The sequence below is a fragment of the Bombus flavifrons genome, chromosome 14 (genome assembly GCF_040668555.2).
Source record: "Bombus flavifrons isolate JBK064 chromosome 14, iyBomFlav1_principal, whole genome shotgun sequence".
NCBI classification, from domain to species: Eukaryota; Metazoa; Arthropoda; class Insecta; order Hymenoptera; family Apidae; genus Bombus; species Bombus flavifrons.
In genome coordinates, this window is record NC_138455.1 from 8,127,971 (window position 1) to 8,151,474 (window position 23,504).

The 23,504-nt window shown below is 41.4% G+C and overlaps 1 protein-coding gene across 2 annotated transcripts in view; it reads right to left on the reverse strand.

Moving 5' to 3' along the window:
• Positions 1-22,961, reverse strand: part of LOC138186964 (zinc finger protein castor homolog 1) — a 162,608-nt gene extending 139,647 nt beyond the window's left edge. For both annotated transcript variants that reach the window (XM_069127324.1, XM_069127321.1), the window contains exon 1: positions 22,866-22,961. The gene's annotated coding sequence lies outside the window, so the exon portion shown is untranslated. The remainder of the gene's footprint in view (positions 1-22,865) is intronic.
• Positions 22,962-23,504: the final 543 nt, after the last annotated feature.

Consider the following 23,504-nt stretch of genomic DNA (forward strand, 5'->3'; position numbering starts at 1 on the left):
AGATATACACAGTGGCACGTGACTTAAAGAGGAAGAAAATTCTCCGGGGAATTTACTAAGGGATCATCTGTGAAATTGAGCCGTTATAATACCTGACCGTCCCCCTCCACGTGATCCTGGGGCACAGTCCAAGGAACGCTGATCCTGTTCAAGGACCCCCCTGGTCGTCGTCGAACCCCCGGAAAATCGCCGCACAATGGACACGGAGACTCTCGAAAATATTTTGACAGGTTCCGATCGATGATTTTCTTCGAGCTGACCTTCTCTCGCGCCGAAAAGCTTGAAAAAGCCAAGGCTTCCACGAGAAGGGGAATTTTTCGAACAGGGGAATTACGATTTCACGGCGTTCGAGCTGAGATAATGGTCGCAAAAACAGGCGAGGAGAAAAAAAAAAGTTGGCCACAGCCATAAGTAGCTGGCGATGGTAAAATTTATGACGAGCGGTTCGTTCACTGGCCACCGTGCGAAAATTGCTTTTTCTATCGATTACACTGGAAGAATATATGGTTCTGAAAAAAAAGAAAAGAAAAAACAGACAGTTAGAAAGATATTAAGCGTGCTTTTTTAAAGGCGAAACCTCAAAGGGCGCAGTCTCCTTTTTTGGTAAACGAAGATGTGCGATTCTCGATCTCTCTATAGAGGAGAGTGGTTAACGCAATATTTTGTCGCCAAGAATTCATCCAATAATGACGGGAAAGTGTGAGATATTTCTCGATTCCATCTAGCAGGGGATGAAGATGTTACGATGAAAAAAGGCGACGCAAAAAGTTGACCAACGAAGGAAACGCGAGAAGAATATGACAGGTATATTTTTGTTGATTTTCTGACTTTTATATCGTCTGGCGGCTAAAAAGAGATATTTTAACACGAAGCAATTGGAAAAGATTATAACTCATTACAACTATTGAAGATTATAACTTAGAAAAAATGATAGGATAGGTTGGAGGACCTACAGTAAATCCATATTTTGTAAGAGACTAATAATACTAATTTACGTGCTATACTAACTCGCATAGTATTTGTTTCCATAACAAATATCGTTGATATTTCTTGAAATATCGAAAATCCTGACAAAAACACGTAGGCGTTTGATCTCAAAATTAAACGGTTGACAACGTGTTGAACGTAAAAATTGTTCTCCCACAAAAAGCAGGAAACGTGACTTGCCATGTTTTTCAGCTGTGGTCTTGATTTTATTTTACAAAAGGAAAGGCGGCGAATAAAGTAGCTCGAAGAGAGGAGACTTTTGGGTGGAACGCAATCAAGCCCTCGAAACCGAGTCAGAGGAGGCCGTGAAGAGGAACAAAACGAGGAAAGGAGAGATACATCAAGCATCCAGCCGTACACATTACGAACGTGTAATGAAACAGATTTTTCCATAGTTCTCTCGAGTCTGGCCTCGGGCGAAACGATACAAGGCGTACCGTCCGCGTCAAAAGTTAAGGTCGATATCTCGACGACGAGCTGGTGGATCGAGTTTAAGAAAAAAAAATTGATGGCAATGAAAAGGGAGAAACGTGACGAATAAAAGGACGTCTCGTTTGCGCGTTCAAGATCGGCCGAAAATCGACGAAAAATTCGCGAAGCCGGGGCGTCTGGCCGGGGCCCATAAAGTGTCGAGCGTAAATCACTTGGTTTTATGGTGGTGCACGTTCGCCAACCTTTAGCTGATGAATTCCTTGCTCGGCCAAACTCGCGGCTAGTGGTGAAATACGCCGTGCTCTGAAGGATTCTCGCCGGTATTGCCGGCTCTTCGTGGAAAAAGGATCGTTCGAAAAGGCCTTCGTCTCGCAGCATTTCGCTTGATCCGCCGAGAACTCGCATCCAGATTTCTATCGCTTCTTTACCTGAACTTTGTCGCCTCCTTTTTATTTAATTTGTCGATTTTTTGCATCTTCTATATCCGTCCACGTTTCCACGTTTCGTATTTATTTCAGCTTCTTTGAAAGAGAACGTCTTCGTTCTTTCTTCTTTTTGCAGAATTTCGCTCGATTCCTCGAGGTTACATACCTCGTATCCAGGTTTCTAACACCTTTTTCTTCCTTTTCTCTGCGTCATTGTATGTCTTTGTCGCTTTCTTTTTGTGCAATTCGCGAGAGTTCTGTATTTTTCTATATTCGCCGACATTTACGTATTTGTATTAATTGGACGTTTCTTTAAATCATCACGAAAAGAAAAAGTCTCACATCGAAAGTTCCAAGTAGACGATAACGTAAGAGCGTCTTGTTAATTCCTCAAATGTCTGTACCTTCTCGTGTTCGTCCACGTTTCTACATCCTGCGCTTAAGTCGATCAAATGAAGTTTGCGCAAAAACAAGCTGAACAATTACGATAAAAAAAAGAAGCCTGAGATCTGTAGTTGCAAGGTGACACTATCTACCAGCGTCTTTTTCGTCTGGAATAGACGAGAGAGGGAAGAGAAGAAGCCGGAAGGAATCTTTTTAGGTCGATTAGAGAGAAGCGAGAGAACGAAGGGGACTAAAGAGGTGTCGGCGACAGGCTCCGCCGTTTTCTGGATCCGCCCTAACGGCGTTCCGATTATACAGATATTCAAATGAGCCCGTCCCCGTTGTCTCTGGCCGCAACAGTTACGTATCATCGAATTATTCTAATTTCCTGTGGCAAAACAGCCGGCAGAAGTTGCCGGAGTTCGCGAACCTTCGTCTACTTTGCCGTCTACGTTCGGTTCTCCGTCGCATCGGGGAAAAAGGAACCGGTTACGCCCACTTCTGGGGGTGTCACGGGGGTTGGCTGGCCTATCTCAACCCTCCTCGACCGCCTTCACCCCTTGCTGGGGCTCGTTCAAAGCTGTGGTGGTGGCGATGGTCGGTTTCCAGGTTCCAGGGGGCGGACAACGCATCCTCTACGCGCAAAATCCGAATAGCCCTTGCTCATTCGCGGAATTCTCAACTCCGCGTCGATTCAGGGTTGGTTTCACGAGGGTCGATCATGCGCAATCCGAAGATTTGCGGTGATTCGCGAAAGTAACGCACAGGGCGCGTAAAAATCTTTCTATCGCTTCTTTCTCGATCTTATCCTTATCTTCTTCTTATTTAACTCGTTAAATTTCTACATTTTTTTCAACGTATGCCTACATTTCTACGTTTCCACGTCAATTGGATGTTTCTTTAAAGAGAAACCAAGTGGTCGTAATAGAAGGCAAGATAACGGTATCTATAAGCGCTTGTTTACTATTCAGCATAAAAATGTTGCAGGGTGGAAGAACAAGGATACGGTAGCATTTTGTTAACTCCTTAACCTACGATTTACGTTCGAGAATTTTGGGCCGAAAACCTAAACAAGCTATTATATATTATATTATATATCATATTTGGCCCGATCATCGTACTACGGGCTATGCCCGTAGTTGTAGGTTAAGGGGTTAATGGGATTTGGCTTTGGATTTCACCGGACAATCATGGAAATATGGTATATTTCTGGGAAATCTTAGTCTTATCTTTTTTCATCGTCGGGAATTTCTGCCACTGGGATATCGACGAGTAACATTCGTGTAACTAAAGCTACGACTCTTGCTTCAGGTAATAGAAGCTCCGCTATTTTATAATTCTAATTTCTATACCTGAAACCGACCATTAAGCTTGTCCATATAAACGAAACTCGTACTGTACTTCCTAATTCTACATTCACTACACGAGTCAATTTGAAGAATTGGCGGGGATAGCAATGGCCATTTAACGGAGCAAAGTGCCAACCGGTCGACGCTATACTATCACACGCAACCCCAGATGCAATTGCACTTTAACCAAAAGAGTTTACGAAACGTACCGAGTCCTAACGAGCATCGTGAAACTTTGCTAAATCTAGCGATTATCGGCGAACCGACACGAGGCTCGTCACAGTCTCAACGAAGAATGAAGAATCGTGGCGACCATATGGGCAGAGTGCACGGTTCACCGGTGGAATATAGCTCGTATGACGTCACGTACGCGGCCGGATGCCGTGAACGTGTCACACGGCCCGCACGGCTCCACGGAATAATAAAGAAAATCGAAATGGGAGAAGCTAGAGGACGAGGGACGGGTTGGGAGGGAAAAACGCGGTGGAAAAGGAGAACTCGATGGAGTTCCTCGTCGATTCTCCAAGGGAGCTGGCCGATCAGCGCGGCACGTACACGTACACGTGTCCACGTGAGCGTACTCGTCGGATTTATTTGGAAATCCAGATAGCGGTGGGAATGCGAGCCGTTAGTTTCCTTTGGCCAACGCTAATGAAACGACCAATGGGATGAGGAGAAGGGATGTGGCACTGATGGTTGCCACCAAAGTTCACTGCTCGCGATAATTATCCATTCTAATGATGATGGATGTCTTTATCCGTGGGCTTGGTGCGATTAGACGGGTTAATGGCTCACAACCGGTCGAATGGCGAGCATCGACCACCGAACGCTACAGATCGATGCTCTTGGAGGAAAGTGTGACGGTCTCTCTCGGATCGTTCCATGCGCTTCTACAATGGAATTTTGATGGAGAAGCTGGTTTTTCAGCGGAGATGTTTGCCAGTCAGAGAACTTCGATGAATTTACGTTGGAGCATGTGTTGCGAAGTTGGTCGACAAAAGTCTGATTCACGAACGTACAACCTGTCGCTTGCATCGTGCGTCTTCTTCGATCGTGTCTCGTCTGTTCATTTCGTTTTCGTTTGAATGTTTCGTTTATACCGGCGAATGTAAAATACGTTTCGCATGTTCGCTAAAACATAGATTGCAGTAAAACGCCTACGATGGGTCGTATCTCAAGTATCTTTATTATAACCGATAATTACCTACTTACACGAAATACATTACACAATTCATTTCGTAAATGTTCTTTGTATCCTCACTCACAGGCGCATTAAAATTCCCACAGACGAACAGAATTATCTACGCAGGAACGTCGAAATTTCTCTATCATCGTAGACGGAGTAATTTTATGCGACTGTAGCTAATTAGTACGGATAATCAGTTACAATCGTCTACCCTTTAATCCGCAAAATTCCAGGAAGAACGAAACGCACTTCGCCTTCGCTGTCGCCAATCTCCGATTCTCCAACAAGAAAAACCGAACGAAGTCACCTGTATAAGAACGTATAAAACTCCCTAATATCATTGACGAAGGAATTCTATCTGCGTGCAAAAGGAAGAGGCGAGGTCTGGTCCATCCAGCTCGAGCGAAATTCTTTCGTGATAGACAATGAAAATCGGGCAGGACCGCAAAAGAAGAAGAAGATTGGAGGGAACGAGAGAGGCGGAGAGGTCCGGTCTCCGGGCAGCAACGTGTGTCGTTTCTCAGTTAAGTCTCTCTGTGGTTTGAAACACGATCGGCCTGAGAGTGTTCCATCATATGTGTCTATAAAACAGCTCGCTGCCACACGATCGTGTGGGTGCGTGCGTGTGCGTTTGCTCGACGTAGCACGTCGGTGTGTCTGGTCGACTGTACTTGGACTGGTTTCTTAGAAGGAATCAGGAGATAATTAATTGTCCTCGCGAACCGGGCATAACGAACCGCCGCTCCTCAGCCTCCTTCCACCCTTTGGCCAGCCTCTTTTGTGCATAAAACGTGGCTGGTCGTGCGCACAAAGGGCCACGAAAATCTTCTTCTTCTTCCATATCGCTTTCGCCTTCCTTCGCCCTAGACACCCTTTTCTCTTTTTAAATGGAACCATCCTGGAATCTTGCCTCGCTCTCCTCGACATTTCGCTCTTTTTCTTCCATGTATATTCCAACTTTGCACTTGTATAGGTAGTTTGAATAATTAGCTCGCTCTAGAACAGTGTAGGCTTTTGTACCTTTAGCTAACGTTCGTGTTAAAAACTATACATTGCTCTGGCGTTCTTGAACTTGCGAACCTTGACGCCAGCTCGATCCCATTCCGGGCCAGCTTGCAATCTCTCTTGACATTGGTCGGCATCCTTTTCAATATTCCTTAGATCAAGAAATGGAGAACAGTTGCATGGAATTGGACAAGTTGCGAATACTTCGCCGCGATCCTATGTTCAAGCTTCGAATAACCAAAATTTGGGAAATAAAAATCGCGGCAGAAAAAGGAGACTGGCTATAAAAACTAGCTATGGAACTGGCATAAGTGCGAATCCAGCAGAGAATAATTCGACAGAGTTTCTGGGAAATAGAAATAATTCTCCGCTATCTTCTCTTCTATTTTTGAACAATTAGAGAACTAATCTCTAGTTTGATAGAATTTAATATATGTAAATAGAGAATAATTCGATAGGATCGCATAGAGAAAGAGGATTAGCTAAGGATAGGTGCAAGCGAGGAGGGAAATTCGTGGTAATCGAAGTCGAACGGAGAGCACGCACGTCGACCTCGAAGCTTGCACGGAACTCTCGACGGGGCCCGGTAGATTTATTTTTCCGGCACGGTCGCGCTCGACTTTATCTCGCGGCGCGCGAACAGAGGCAACGCTGACCAAGATTAATAATCCTGAAATGGTCATGGCGACCGATAGCTTCGCTCTGTTCGCCCCGGTAATCTGGAGCACGGAACCTGATTCCACCTAGTACTGGTATTTCGATAATCTAGAAACCTCGTGGAACAGAATTTACGTCTCTGCCGGCGGTTATTGCGGATCAGGTTTGTCCATCTAGCTGTTCAGACGTGAAATCTAGATCCGCCACGCGAGCTCCGCGTCGTCTACGGTTCTACGAAACTGGAATATGCTCTTCCAAAAATGATCCACTCATCGACTTGTCACGATAAATCGATCGCGATAGACCTTTTCGCGATTTTGTCATTCGTCGCGATTGCTTTCGTCCGTCCGCTTCGAATAATCTTCGATCCTTGACAGAGTTCTATTTTAAGACGTTTTAAGATGTGTTGAGTAATTTTCAAACAATATTTCGTCTTGTACGACAGAAATTTATACACGAATTATGGCATGAATAGGTATTTATGTTTGACATAATGTAAATTATATGTGGTGACTTTCTGTTCTCATAATTTCCTGATTTTTCACTTACAGCACACGATCAAACTAGTTATCATAGGTAGCTAGAGATAACGTAAAGACGTATCGGTTTGTACGTACATACGTACCGTGTTACACGCAGTGAACGCGTTAAAACAAACTTGTTCGCTTTATTATCCTAAGAGTTAATCATTTTTCTTAAAGTACGTTCACTACGAAACTTTTGAAATCTCGTTAAAAAGTCTCAGATCATTAGCCTATCCGTCAACTGCTATTCTTATACGTTCGTAACGATTGCTAATTTTTTTTTAAATGAAACTATCTCCAACCTTCCTCTTGAAAAATTTGATATCGTTAGTTAACCGTCGATTCCTACACGAAAACGAGTCGGATCACGATCGCTCTATGATCCTAACGATTACTAATTTCTCACGGCTACGAAGCATCTGAAACCGCAAAAAAAACCTTTACCCTTTAATTAAGTGGTACTAATCTAACTCAGAGACAATCAATCTAACGCAGATACAATCTACTTTATCCGTAAAGAATGAGGAGCCTCGGAATACGTCTTTCGTCTACAAATCGACAGAGCCGCTAATACGATGTCTGCGAATGAAAAAGGAAAAAAAAAGGAACGTTGGAAGGATTTTGTCCCGGGGCCGAATCACGATCCCGTTCAGCGTCATTAATCGCACACGCAGAGAGTTATTAACGCGTTGACGAGCAAACGTTCGTTCGATCTTAATTGCTTGTGTTCCGTGGCCACGAGTAGAGTAAGTCATTGTCGCGGTTTCAACGCCACAGAGAATATCGGTTCCAGAGTTTCGGTATCGGCCTTAATGGACCCGTTATTCGCGCAACTTGTTAGATCGGTCGCAGATCGTTCCCGATGGGACCGCTTACATCCGTAGATTTATGACGACTACCGCGAATTTCGAGGATATCGTGACTGGCCAAGAGTCTGCGGATACTTGGCAGATATCGGGTCGTGTGTCTGACCGATCGTACGCCACGATCGCCACGGCACCTTTCCTATCAAGAGCAATAGGAGATCGCTGGCTTCGCATTCCTTCCGCCCGACTGTCAAACGATCGTCATCGAACCACTCGACGATGGTCGATAATTTTTGTATAAGTGGATTTTGTATAAGTTGCACACTTACAGAGAGACCGCTTATGTTGGCGCGTTTATGGAACGTTTACATGCGAAATCGAAGAAAACTAAAGTATTCGTCAAAATATTTGACGTTTAGGTTCTGTTTCTTGTGTTTCAAAAAAGTACGAGTTCGAAATTGAACATGGCCTGGGCCTGTTATGACACCGTTTATGAACGCAATTTAATCTCATCCCTGCAATAGCAATTATCTGGATACTTTCGAGCGATAACGTGTACGTTACATGCACAGATTTCTTGTCAAGAATCATTAACATTCTCGTATCGACACATTGAAGATGCGTGCTTATAAATGTTCACAGCTTTCGTCGAAGACCACATGGGAAAGATACGATGACCATCTCTGTCGGTTTCCTAACTTTTAAGTCACTCCATGGCTGAAACCGAGCACTTCAAAATGGAATGTTTGACAAGAAGAATAATCCGACACATACGAAATATCAATCAGCATAATTAATATGTCTAACATCCTTTGAGATATCCACAAGGACAAGAGAAACAGATAATCCGCTGAAGATCAAACGAAAAGATCGCTTAGACGTGGAATTACTTCTTACGATATATCGAATTTCTACGTAGAAAAACTCGTACAATGTTCTTCCGCATAAAAGTCTTGTTAGAAATTATGACTCGTTGTATTCTTCATGTCTGGTGTTCGTTATTATCGTTGGTACCAAGCAATTTGATTAAAGCGAAGCAGAAAAGCTACGGTCTAATCAAGCACGACTCGGAACGTTGGTATAAATATAAATCATCGGTTCTTCCGCGTTCGAGAGATCGCTAAACATCTCCGAGAGGAAAGCCTGTATCTGGCACGATAGATCGGTGGTTGCTCGTAAAATAATTCAAGCGAGCGCACCGGGCCACGGGTATCGGCCTCGGTAAAACGATCGATTCCGTATTATCTGCCGTTTTATCCGACGATTTATCTAAGCGTGCCACTCGCAGCGGATGCAAAGTGGAGCAAACCCGGCTCGACAGCAATATCTCCACGGGTATTGCTGTGCCCTGGACAAACTGGATATCCAGTTTCCAGCATTTCTCGCTTCTCCACGCTTTCGAGGCCCTAATCCCGAGCGTGTGTCTCAGCCTGCCGACCGAGAGCAGTAAAATCGCCGCGGTATGTATATAAGACACGGCCAGGTACGCGGTGAAGAAATAATTTCATCACTCGGCCATGCATGCGAGCCAACAAGGAGAGACCAACACACTGAGAACCAGAATCACCCGGTTGTTCTTCGGTCCACGGGAATGCATCCTCGCGGATCGACTTCGAGGCCCCCGGCTATTCTTTTCAATCCGCTCTTCTCGCTTTGCAATGTGGATGACTCGACGTTTTGTTTCTTTTTTCAGAGTAGTTTACAAGTTTCCCGAGTTTTCAAAAAGCTTTTCATTATTGTAAGAATAGGAATGAGAGGAAGATACGGTGACACGACGAGAGGCTCGAAGCGCTCGATCGAATTTCAACGCGATATCGTGGGTTCGCTGTGAGTTGAATTCATGGGAGACGTTCAGCGAGGTAGAACCGTTTTCAATGATCGCGATTGAAAATATTGGAACGAAGGAGGATATCATAGATAGGCGACACACCTCGTATTTGATAAATTAACGTGCAAAGTTAATAAACTAGCGTGTAAGAGAGCTCCGGTCTACGATGTGTCAACGTCATCGTTGTAGAAGAACGAATCGTAAATTAAAGATTCAAGGAAAACTCCTTAGAAAAGCTGACGTAAGGAGCGAAACCTGCAGGTACGCTAGAACCGTTCGGAAGCTACACTCTGACAAGTCCATAAATTGAAAAGTATAGGAAACCGATGATGTTGCAAATATTTTCTTAAATATATCTTGCAATTTACTATCATTTATGTCGTCTTGCTGTAATAAATGAACTTGTTCAAGTCAGTCATTCGTTTCTTAATAACTGAATATCAATCATATACCGACGTATATAATAAAATCATGAACTTAAGAAAAACTACTTGCCAACAGTTTGGCTTCTGAAAGGCTCCCATTTCTATCGGTCAAAAAATCCAGCTACGACCCGACCATTGTTACGATAACGAAATATCTCGATAACGCTACATTCGCGTAAAATAATTTTAGTTTCGTAGTGCATGCGTTAAAACGAATCGATCGTTGTAGTTAGCGAAACGTGGCTGTACGTGGAACAGTCCGATTCGTTTCTACATCTCTACTCAAATAGCATATTCCTGCGAACATTTTTCCCTGACGATTTCTCTAAATCCGGCGGGTAATTCTGAGAGTCGTAGGTTCGCAGAATTCTCGTCAAGAGGGTCACAGGCATATTTTTTCGAGGCGGTAGAAGCGCGTGTCCGCGTGGAGGAAGTGCGTAAAACGCGCGTGCATTCCTTCGATTCGGACGTGTAAACGCGCGCTGGAAGTGCGTGCGCCTCGAATCGAATCGAGATACGGACGCGTGTTGCGAATGCGTGTGCCACGGGGCCCTGTGAGGGACGTGAAGGGGGGTCCGCGGGATTGAGAGCTTGTCGGAGCTCTGGTTTCGCCAGCCCGGGGCTACCTCGAGCCGAGGAGAACGGTCAAGAACCTAATACACCTAATACGAGTATTAGGCTGGTTCTCTCCGTGCCCTATAAACTTCGATGCGTACGCGCACATAATTCTGTTGGAACCTCGTATAGACATATATATATCTCCGGTAATTAAATCTCCGTCGCGTTATAAATTAATGGCGAAATTATTCAGCAAAGGAATTTCAAGCAGCTTCTAATTCGATTTCAAACATATTCGACGCGTGGAGATACGAATCCTTGAAAGTAGGAAGAAATTTGTATTTACATAGTCGATGCACTTTACACGACGTGGAGAAGTTTCAGTTTAAAGTTAAGAAGATACGAGAGTTGTTGTATCGAGGCGAAATATCAAGTGGAAATTTGATGAACACGACAGAAACGTGATGAAACATCAGTTGTGAAGAAACATAGTGCTACTCGATAATTCAACTCGCTTCTCTATACACTGTCCAACTTGATAAATGTAAGAGGGGGAAATGTACAGAAAAATGTCATTACGTTACAAACATATTTATCGTTCAATTTAGAATTTAATATTTGCAATTGCCTATATCGCCTCACTGCGATGAATAAGTCATTTGTCTTCTGAGAAACATAATGGTAACCATGTACTCGGATAAAAGTGGAAAAAAAGGATAATTGTAGGAGTTTGGCTTGAAGGAGGTTAATTTAACGGTGGAAAATTGTGTGGTATATCGCGTTTTAAACTGTTGATATTTCTGTCGCGATCTATATCGTAATTACAGAAGCATCTGAAGCGATGCTAATTCCTCCAGCAAATAGCCAGATCAAAGAGGCTCGAGGAATTCTTTTAATTCCACGGCGTAGATTATAAGCAACCGGAGGCTAATTAGCTCGTTGCACGTTCTGAAAGCCGAGCAAATTACGTTTGCCGAGGGAACAATACGAGGCGAGGTGTTAATAAGAGCTTACTTCGTCAAAAGAAGATCCGTCGAATGCAGAATTCTTAGAAATCGTGCATCTTCATCGACTCTTCTCATGTGAAATTCTCCGCGCCCATCTGTTTCCTTTTTCTTCCATGCCAATTTTCAGACGATTCCACGGAAATGGGATTAATAAAGGGAAAGATTCAAGGCTGGTTTCTCACGATTCGCAACCGGAAAGGACAACTCGATTCCAGCTGATTATATTAATATATTAATAATATCTGTATTAAGAATGTACTCTTGGTACCGGTTTCCAAGACCGATCGAATCTTATTTCACTTTTTCCATCTGTAAAAATTAATCCCCCAAGAGTGGATGCTGCGTGAATTCTGGCGCGTGTAAATATAATTTCCCGTTTCTCATTTTTCGTGTTACATTTACACCACAAATTCAGTAACAGATGTAATACAAGAGTTAACAATCACCAAAACGCATTAGTTAACCAATTACTTGACACGACGGATCAGATCCGCAGACTAAAAAGACAATACCCTTCAGATTTAAGCATTAGATTCAATTAGAATCAAAGATACTATAAACTCTTATAATCAAAGTTACAGTACCACGCCAAAATAATTTACTTGCAATTCTTAATGAGAATTAATCGTAAATGTCTACCAACAAAAAAAAAAAACATTTACACCACCCTGTATAGGTATTTGAACATTTCGAAAATGTTGCAAATACATAAAAGATATTTCAAATTATTTCTCATCTAATTACTCTTATCTCGATCGATCGTATGCAATTAGTATCGAAATATTAGTTAACAAAAATAAAGAAGTAACAATTTAAAAAGATAGACGAAGAATTCTGTTCCAACTTTGGAATAAAAATTCTTTTCTATTAGCTCTCCGCGCTATGTATCGCTATAAAATAGAATACAATCGACGATTGTAAAACGTACAACCATACGTCTATCGGCACGAGATCGAAAAAGCCTATTCCTAATTTTAAGACGTAGTAACGTGTTACAAATGAAAGCAGACACATAATCTTCCTCGAAGAAAGAAAAAAAAAAAAAAAAGAAGAGCATTAATAGGCATAATCACCGAAACTCGGAGAACAGAGAGGCAAATTCTCGAGCGAGGAGGAGAGGAAAAACGCAAAATGGATCTGTACACATCTGGCGGAGAAGTGTGAAAATGATGCTAAACAGGAACGTTGGCACGATAGACACGAGTCAAACAGAGCAACGAACCAAGAAACGAACGTCTTTATTAGGCGGCACGGGGAAATTTTCGAAAGTGCTTACGGCTCCGTCGACATTTCTTCCTCGTTTTGCGCGTGACTGAATGCGCGGGCCCCGGCGTATATATACGTATTTCCTGGCGGTCACGCAGTCGCGTGAAAACGTGTCGCGAGCAGCCACACGACCACGGTAATGGTACGGACGAGCCAGCTAGCGCTGGAACGAAACGGAGTGTGTCGAAAGCGCGTACAAAGTATCTCTAATCGTCCCATTGTATCGTTTCTCCTTTGTCCATTCTCGCGGGTGAAAGCTTCGTTAAAACCCGATCGCTAATGCCCCTCGCTTTTTTTCCCGACGAAAGAAACCGGCTCAAGCTGTACACCCGGGGTCAGATAAGAAGACAATGCTGGCAATTCATCTCCTACGATCTGGACCATTCTCGTCTGCATTCGTTTTTTTTTCCTCCTTTCTTTCTGTATTACAAGTTCGCGATGAACTTTGTGCTAGAAATCTCCTAAATGTCTTGTCCTTATACACACGCTGCACCAGTGTTTCACGATCTTTTTTCAGGTACCATTTGCTTTTATAATAGCCGAATAACTTGCGAGTCTCCTCGTGAAAAGATCTTTTTAATCCGTTACGTTTTTTCAGACAGCTTGGTAGAATTTACTTATTTGGGTGAATTTTTTTAACGCGAATTTTCTTAACGTTCGGCTCAAAACTAACTGTACAACGCAGTAGACACTTCAATAAGTATCTCGGAATCTTGCATAATCTCTCTACTCTTTAATCTTCCATAGGCATCCTGGGCAAGTTCTTTCGCAACGAATTTTTATTTTTCCTAAATAACACTTTACATATTTGGTTTGAGAACTAATTATATAACGTAGCAGAGACTTCATTAAGTGTCTCAGAGTTTCTCTCGATTTTTTTCAAAGCCTACAATTATAAAACAACCAGACGTGCGCATAAACGATCCAGTTCCACCACGCTCGAGGGATAAAACGTGGCAATTTATATTTATTTGATGCAAGTAATACACGCGATGTGGCCGCATGAAAATAAATAAACGCTAGGAGTCTACGACTAAAAATCTCCTGCTAATTGCTACATATGCTTCGCAATTTCCCTTAGCTTCGTGTAAAAACAAATTTATAATAAAATATGGCAATTTACTTCGATCTAACGTATACGTTATACGACGTAGCTACATTGAAATCCACAAATGCCAAAAATTTTCCTCCTTCGAGAGTCATGACCCACGATTATCTCCACGCCTGTGAACTTAAAATTTCCACCTATTTCTCGCTCGATAGAGAATGCGAGAGTTTGGTAAGAAAGTTGGTCGAGTTTTGTGTCCCAAGTTGATGAACAGAAATACCGTATCGTCCGAAAATAAAACGGTACTCGCCGAGGCGGACGCGTAACGAGGCAAAATGCAAGCTCCGGTTCGTATGACAAACGCGGAGAAATTTCCAAGAGAGAAAAAGGCGGCGGAGAACCTTAAAACGTGTGGTTCGGTTCGGTGGCGATGTGACGAGCACGTTGTTGAGGCTTCTTCCTGTCGTCAGTCGACAGGTTAAATATAGACGACCGTCGCTCATTTCCGCAGCCGCGCATGATTTCTTCGTGAATGGAAGCATGCCCGCGGAACTCTACTCGCATATAGATCGCCGGCTGCCAGCTCGTGGAAACACGGGCGTCGATATTTTCGCGCGAAACCGTGCCGCTTGATTGTTTTCATCCCGACCGACTTATTCAAAGCTGATTTCCAGCTGACGCTGAAACGAACGCAGCTGCCAGGCCTGTCGTAATTAGTATTATGCTGATTAATCGGGCAAGTGCAACGAACGCTTACGAGAGAGGAATGTCTGTTCCTTCTGGAAACCAGCAACGACAGCTTCGCGTGTTTCCGATGCTCTTAAACGACGCTTTCTGTCGATACGATGGATTAATCATGTGTCTAACAATAAGTCATCTGTCGGTAGTTGATGCTAATTTCTGTAATTACGTGTTTATTACTCCAGACGTAAAATGGAAAATACTGTCTTCCGATCGGTGATCTTAATCCTTGATGACAGAAGGTGGGCTGCTACGATCCAACGTCTGCAGACTTTCCACTTATTCCAATTCTTTCAAATGTTTCAAGAATTTCTCGTAATTATACGGTCGATATTTTGATCTTAAAACCGACAACACTAAATCTTTCAATCCTCACGCTGGAAGATGGGTTAGGAGAATTATGGCGGAGAGAAAGTACGGAGACTTCGTTTTTTACGAATCTTGTGTTAAATACGCGTTCGATATTTCGCATGTAAAAATCAAAAACACCGAATCTTCTATCTCCGATCTTCAACGCCAGAAAGCGTACAGAGACTATCGAAAGTCCGGAGACTCGTATCTGATAATTCTCTTAAGTATCTTACGCTGGATCTTCCAAAAAACAATTAAAAGCCCGAAGGCTTCAGATATCCTTGTGCTTTCGAGTGTTTCACGAATAAAAGTTGGAAGATCTCTGCAACTTTGCAAGATCTGACAGGATTACGTTAGGAAACTTCGTCCGCGAATTTCGTTTTCTGGGTCGTCTAGCGGACGGAAAGGAGACCCAGGAAAACAGGGGGCGGAAATGTATGGCGACGATATAGTGGCGCGTTTTCTTTCCTCGCGGTGAATTTTCGTGGCGAGAATTGGCGCGTGTCGGCCAATTGAAATGCACGGGACCTCACTTCGGTTCCAGTACGGCGAGAAATTCTTAAATGGCCGGCCCGTTGCTGCCCAGGAATGTATGGAAATGTTACGTACCACCTCTGTCCTTTATTGTCCTACATGGTGACTGGTGGCGGGTTAGGTAGATATATGGACTGCTGCGTGCGCGTACCTACGTGGCCGGTCGCTTATGTGCGCGTGCACGCGCGTGCAAGTGTGAAAAGATAGATGAACGCGCGTATGTGTGTGACGCGTGACACGTGTTAATCGTGCCTGTGAGGTCCCAACCCTCCCCCACCCTCCTCGGCCAGGTACACACCGTGTACGCATAAGTATAACTCCGATACGAACGTTCCTTAAGCCTCTTTCGTACTTTACATTATCAAATATATTCGTAAAAATTTCTAAAACTCGACCGTTTCTTTAGATATCTTTTCTTCTTCGTTCTCTCATGGCACTGTTTATGTGCCGCGAGAGCATTTGAAGACTGCGGATGAAGTACACGACGTGTCACATATTCCATAGAATATATTCATAGAAGAACAATTAAAAAATTCAATATGTTGTCGATTAATTGTGTGTTACCAAAATTGCTTTTTTATTGTTATATCTTCACCCTTTTCGTAACTTCAGAAATGTCAAATAATCAAGATATTGAAATACTGCTTGTCTTAACAGTTACGAAGTGGCGTTAAAATAAAGCATTCGTTTGGTATGTACGTAACTTACAGTCTTCAGACGCACGATTAATGCAGTTAATTCGAAAACAATATCCACTGCAGATTACTCTGTTGGATTTCTCACAATTAATTCAAAGGCAATTAATCATAGCGAGTCACGTGGTTATATAAATCGAAACAGGAATTTGTTGGAATCGCAGTCAATTCAGTGATCCACTGATCGAATTTGATGAAGCGTGAACGGGGCATTATTCGAGCACGCGTGTTCGAGTCTTAAGGGTCGGGACGCTACTGGTGGACACTTCTCGGGTCTGCTTTTTAATTTACGACTCTCGATTTTTTCGTGATGGTGCGGGGTTAATGAAATTGATGCCACCACGCTGGTCGTGCATCAGATTAGCTCCGGTAAACGGTGATTTAGTGAATTAGTGATATTTAAGATTATCGGAGTAGCTTCCACGGCACGGGCCACGTCTTCACGCGCGTGTGTTCCACTGTCACAATGTCCACCATGGGATTCTCGTAATGTACGACGCGTAATCTAACGAATTAATGGGAATTAGCGGGACGAAACGACGTTCCTACATCTTTCCTCCTCGAAACAACGATATTTTAGGATGAAACGACTGACATTGAAAAAACGAAATAGTATCTCCAACAACGAAAGCGTTTGGAAAAGTGTACTCACCGTGACCGTGACGTATGCAAAACGAACCCCTCGCGTCGTTTAAAATGTACGATCATAAATTTCTTTTGTCGTTCATGAAAGCGGTGTCGCAATCGTGCGCCACCATTATGCCTGAATAACGCGAGCAAGAACGAGACAATAAAAACTCGTTATATAGGTAGAAAATACGTGGTTCGTAGTTAAACGGGAATAGTAGTGTTCGTATTATCCTGGACACGTTATTGGAAATTATTATCAGCTATCCGGTTGCTGCAGTATTCTACGTTTCTAGTTAGAAAAGTGAAACGTTGCTCCCAATGTCGAGCACAAATCTTATAATGTTCAACGTGCATACGCTGCCAACTATTCTCCTATAATCAATCTTACTCGATAACCTAATGTATATTTTATTCTTTCATGGAGAAAAATGTAAAGTCGTTGATAAAAAAATTCATCAACGTTTCTCCTTCTTTTCTTTAGAAGTAGACTGCGCATTTTTATATATTTATGGAAATTTCGAAGCTGCAAAAATACACGCAATGCGTACGATATGCAAATATATATAATGTAATATAGATATATATGTATATAGATGTATTCAGCGTTTAATCTAATGTTTAGTAAATGAAACTTTCTATTTAGATTCCATTCCTTCGCGTTCTTTATGCTTATAAGAACGTAGAAATGCATAAAAACCCACAGTCTACTTATAACGACTCGGTTTCTTTATTCGAGTTGAAAAATCGCTCGCGTGTTGGCCTGCTTAGGCGTAATACTTATTGTTAATTCAACGAATACCAGAGGGTACTTCGGTCGGCCGAGGAAATGCAATATTTGCTGGAATTCAAGAAGCACAACGAGACACTCTCATAAATATTTAATCGGAATAGTTGACCGAAAGAGTTGATCTACGACGGTGTGCCACCCTGTCGCGGATCCGCGGCAAGCAATTATTTTTCAAAACAAAATTTACGACAGCGGCGAGTCACTCTTGCGAAATGCGCGGCCATCCGTTATTGTGCCAACAACGACGCTAAACTATTTAACAACAGGCTCGTTTCGCAACGATTTATCTTGCTCGCGCGATCGCCAAGCTTAGAGGCGACAAATTCGACGTCCCCCCAGCGCCCAGCAACGCGAATAACATCGGATTGGAACACACCAGTTCTGGCCGTTTGTTTCTCTACCTCAATAGAAAGGAATTACCATCGATATCGTTTCTTTCGACCGGACAGCTTCTAGCTGGCTAACGACAAATTGTGTAAAATTGAGAGAAATTGCCTCGATTATGTCTACGCTCTGTTTCTATTTCGATTCCGAAATGTTTTTACATATCGCAAGAATTTCGAGTTACATTACGACGATACAAGATTTTTCTTTTATTTGAACGTATTCGGACGCTGTATTATTTTTATTCTTGCAAATGCAGTTTGTCTTTATGTCGTAAATCAATACGTGTCTTCAGATCGATATTTTTACAATACTTCTTTCCACTTTAATTTTAAAATCTTTGCTCGATCCTATTGTAGGGCTTTTCAACCCAACTTTTGTACAGTATTCTCTCTTAATTTAGGTCTGAAATTTTTATTCGATCCTATTACAGGATTCAGTCATTTTTTCGTTTCTGATGTCTTTCCTCGTTGAACCTACGGCGCGCGATATTATTACATTAAAGGTTAACAATATTTCATAACGCACGATGATTATTCTATACAAAGTTCAAAGTTCAATTTCAACATATGCTGAAGTTTCACCCAGCCAAATTATCCTGCTTTACCGTGTCACCAACTACCAAGCATATAGATAAATCATGAAAAACACACGTAAAAGCTTCGTTTATCTCAAATGGGAGTCGTTAAACATCGATTAAAAAACAAAAACATATTTGGGGAGGATTTTCGATATGAGCTAAGTGGAAGCAAAACGGAACTGAAACTGGAATCCAGCCGATGCGAGAGAAAAACGCTGGTAGCGCCGGGGACTGTTGAAAATCAGCTTAAACTCGGCTCATTAATTCCGTTTTACGGCTTGTCCGAGGGCGCGGGCTCCGCGAGCCGTAAATAAGTCACGGCGATCCGATCGAAACGATAGAAAATCAAAGCACGTCTCGTATGACACACATGTTGCAACCGATGGAATGCAGGTATCATACTCTATCAGCGAGCGCGTGCCCTGTCGTGTTTCTTTTGTGGAAATCGATTGGTAGGAGGGAAAACGCGGCGACCGAGGCGAGACAGTTTGCGAAAAACCGTGACCTTTTTCGGTGAACGCAACCCAAGTTGCATTCGGTCGCCGGACGACGATTTCGCGACGGACAAATTGCAGCCGGTTGAAATTGAATACCGAGTAGGCCAACGGGGAATAGACCCGGTCTCAGGGACGACAATGCGATTGCCTGAGCCCGATGCAACGATTGCAACGTGCATCGAGATTGATTGGGTGTAGACAGCCGCCTTTTCACGCGTGTCAACGCTTTCGTTTTGACAACATTACTATGCCTAACATTACCGTGAATTCGTAAACAGCTAACAGGTACATCGGTGTTTTATTAACTGGTCGTGGATTGGCATCTAATTTGCTTGGTTATTGAAGCAGTTGAATAAGGCAGAAAACGATGTTTGTTCCTGTTTTGGTAATATTACTGTGGCTTTGAATTTCTAAAGAGTAAGAAGATACAATAGCGCTTTGTTAACTAACCACAGCTTGTGGCGTTATTTTGTCATACTGAGAGAACAATACGAGTAATTTACAGGAATACGTTGGAGTCCAGATGCGCAGTAGTATTAGTCGTCACTAACCGGCCATGAATTTCCACTTTATTGGATTAATTACCGGGAGAAGAATATTTGCAAAGAATTCTAAACATCTTAAACAAGTGAAGATTTCATTCGAAGAAATAAATTCTAAGAAGAATTTCCTACAGAATATACGCTATATATATGGGTCAAAAGTTGCAATCGCTTCTCTAACTGTACGATAATGCATTCCCTAATTTTATCATTATCAGATCGTGTTACACGCATATGAAACGACCAATTTCCTTCTATTTTCCAAACCTTCTACTCTAAACTAAAAATCATTTTATGTGTCATTCTAAAATTGAGAATTTTTCCTCTCACATATTTCTTAGAATCCTGTAACGTATGAATTTATTAAAAAATAGGGAAATTCACATACAGACACTTGTCTGAACTCTTCCTAACGAAACAAAATTATAAAGCTGACATATCTTTTAAATCCTTAGATTCAATAAAACGTATAATGATCCTAAACTTTTGACCTCATTGGCTGTACACTAATGTGTATACACGTACGTACACACGTATTTACCTCCTGAGGAAAATTATTGGACGCGTACCGAATATTCTATCTAATTGTTATTCGAAAACACTCGTAGAATTTATTTCTGATTTGGAGACTATCGATGCTACCTGGATGGAGCTGTATCGCTACCAGTTACTATAACACTTTTATAACTTTCTACCAGATAAAACCTTTTAACGGGGTTGATTGTTCAAGAAATATGAGTTACATAGATGATTTGTCCAAAGGAGATCTCTAACGATCACAGTGCTTTAATAACTATATTCTAAGGACACGTTTAAGGATGTAGGGAACGAGGTCTCGGGATTTTCAGCATTTTTTAGATGTAGATAGAGAGGAGTTGGTTGGAAGGAATTGGGATACACTGGGTTGGAATGACGATACGAGCACGCGAATCAACACGCCTCTTTCATGCTCAACACATCGGCGACAATGGAACGCAGAACACACTGGCACGCACCCACCTGCGTGTGCCACGGACGTACCAACATGTGGATGAACGTTTATTGCGATGTATGCGAGTTTATTTGAGTTCCAGAAGCGACTGGTTCCGAGGCCTTCGTGTACGAAACGATTCATGTACTTGACATTGAATTTTGAGGGCTTAGAAGGGCGTTGACTTTGAGAAATTGTTACCAGTATAGATGAAAATTGGTCTAATGATACGAAATAAAAAGTTTTCATGATTTACGAATACTTATTTTTTTAGAGGAAAATTCTGTTTCAAATTGTTTCACGAATTCCCTCGTTGGAATTTACATTAATTCTAATGTTAACGAATCTTTATCTTGTTTCAATAAATGAAATGATTTTTCACTGAAATGAATTACAACGAAAAGATTGTACGAGTATTTAAACGAGATTACTTAATTGTACAGAAATAATTAAATGGCTATTGTAATAATTATTGAAAGTACATAAATAATTTGAGAATTAAATAATAACTGAAACCTTTCATATTTTTCTCCTAATTGCAGAAATATCCAGTTTCCTACTATACGATTTCCACAAAATGTTTGTAAAATCTCCATAAGATTACGTCAACGAAAACGAACCGCAGAATACACAGAGATTAGAAAGCATACAATTTATTTTTTCCAAGCTGGAAACTATAAATAATTGAATAATTAAGTAAGAATTAAAATTCTTCGTATTTTTCTTCTCGTCTTAATTACAGAAATATGCGGTTTTCTACTTTACGATTCCCATAAAACTTTTGTAATATCTCCATAAAATTAAATCGAAAACGAACCACAGAAAACATAGAGACTAAAAGAATATACAATTTATTTGTGTCAAACTGGTGGTTCTCGGTTCACAGGTTTGGTATAATAAACAAGCTATTTGAGAGTTTTCGTATAGGATTCGACGAATTGGAAAGTGGTTCCATTTCTAGGAATCCAACCATTACACAAATTACAACCTCGACGGTGTATCGACTATTGACCACGTTATCAGGCCGCCTCCAAGGACAGCAATAACAAACAAGATCTGCCAAGACTTAGGTTCTTAAAGATCGCTCAATAACCAGTGTAATTCGCGTTCGATTAAATCGCGATAACTCGAGAACGCAACGCCGGAACCACCCACGCGATACCGTTCTGTTCTATCAAGATGGTAGCTGTTCGGCTACTGATTTCGTTCTGGAATATTATCAGCTCATTAAAATCATTTTTATTTGCTCGTACACAGTGTGGTATTAAACGTTCTATTATGCGCACCGTGAATTTCATTGTACACGGTGTGAAAACGCGCTTGATATATTTTACGATAACTACGGGATTTAATAATTTTTAAAATACTTCACTCTTTCGTAGCGTAAGAAAAATCATAGTAAACTGTCAAGTATAGTATTATAAGCTTCACGCTTTAAATGTATCGTATCTAACGCTATTGTTAATCTTATTATTATTAATCTTATAGAAAAATAAAAATATCTAGTTTTTGTATCAGAGTACGGTTTAATTAACGTTATTAATGAAATTTTACAAACCCACAATTACAAATTATCAGCATTGATAAATTCTTTTCGGAAACAGAGTAACAGGTTTAACAATAAAGCAAATGTGAATTCACAGAATCATTTGAAAATTGTAAAATTGTAAGAGAGAAATCTATAACATATCGTCAATTCGTTACAATTATTGGCGAATTACAGTGCGAAAGAATTCAGAAATACACGACATCTTAATGACAAAGAAATACGTTTACTAATTATTTTCACTCTGAATTCATCTTCATTTTATTACACCGTGAAAGAGTTAGTTAGACATTCGAAATCCCTAAAAATATGGAAACCAAACTGCGGGTTTTTATGCAATTTCACATTTTTCCGAACAGAGCCAACAAAATTTATTTCGCTTACTACGAATTATAATCGGTACTCCAGTTTGTATTTTTAAAGTTGTCATAAATACACGCAAGGGTCCACATTATACTTATCACGTAAGTTAATATCTAATCGCATCCTTTAAAAATAAACCTCTATCCTTATTAACAAATCTCCTGAAAAAATATTGAATTCTAAGACCACGGAAACATATCTCACAAATTCGTATTTGTAATCGTTAAAAGGCGCGATAGTAAACATCGAATTTCGCAACGATACAATGTCGACGCCTTAGTGCAATAACATGCCGCCATATTGGACACCAAGAGGGTGGCATTCTCCACCGTATAATATATCAACAAATCTCACTTACCATGCTGATATGGTGTCCGTGATTGCATCGCCTGGATGGTCACCGTTTCTGCGCTGGTCGACGAGGATGCACAATAGAATCGGATCGAAAAGATTCCTAAAAGCAACACCGAGGATTAGGATATACGCGAACGAATTTAATAACGCGACCCGTCACGCACGATAACCGATCGCAAACTGAAACGTAACGTCGCGAAAATCGACGACCTATCCCGAAGGTTATTCGCTGCGTCGTTTAACGACGAATTTCTAATATTATTTCCGACGACCGTCTTCGGTTTACTTCGGCTTTCTTTCGGCTTTCTTCCTACAATTAGAAAGAAATACACGAATTATATAATTTGAAGCACGCGGTATTGCTATTCCAGTAAAAATAATCGAGTAAATGTATGTTCCGGTAGATTTTGCGTAGAAAAAGTTGTATTGATCGACTTTGTAAAATATTGGTGAATATTGGGAGGACAAAAAAGGTTGTAATTGACAAACGTAGATTGATCGATGAATTTGATACGTAGTGCGAGACTGGAAAGATGAAATGAGACGATTCTTAGTTGTTACTCTTTTTGTTAATCTGTTATTATTGTAGTAAATCTTCAATATTTTATGCTTATATTAAAAGACTTTTAAAGTAAAAAGGAAA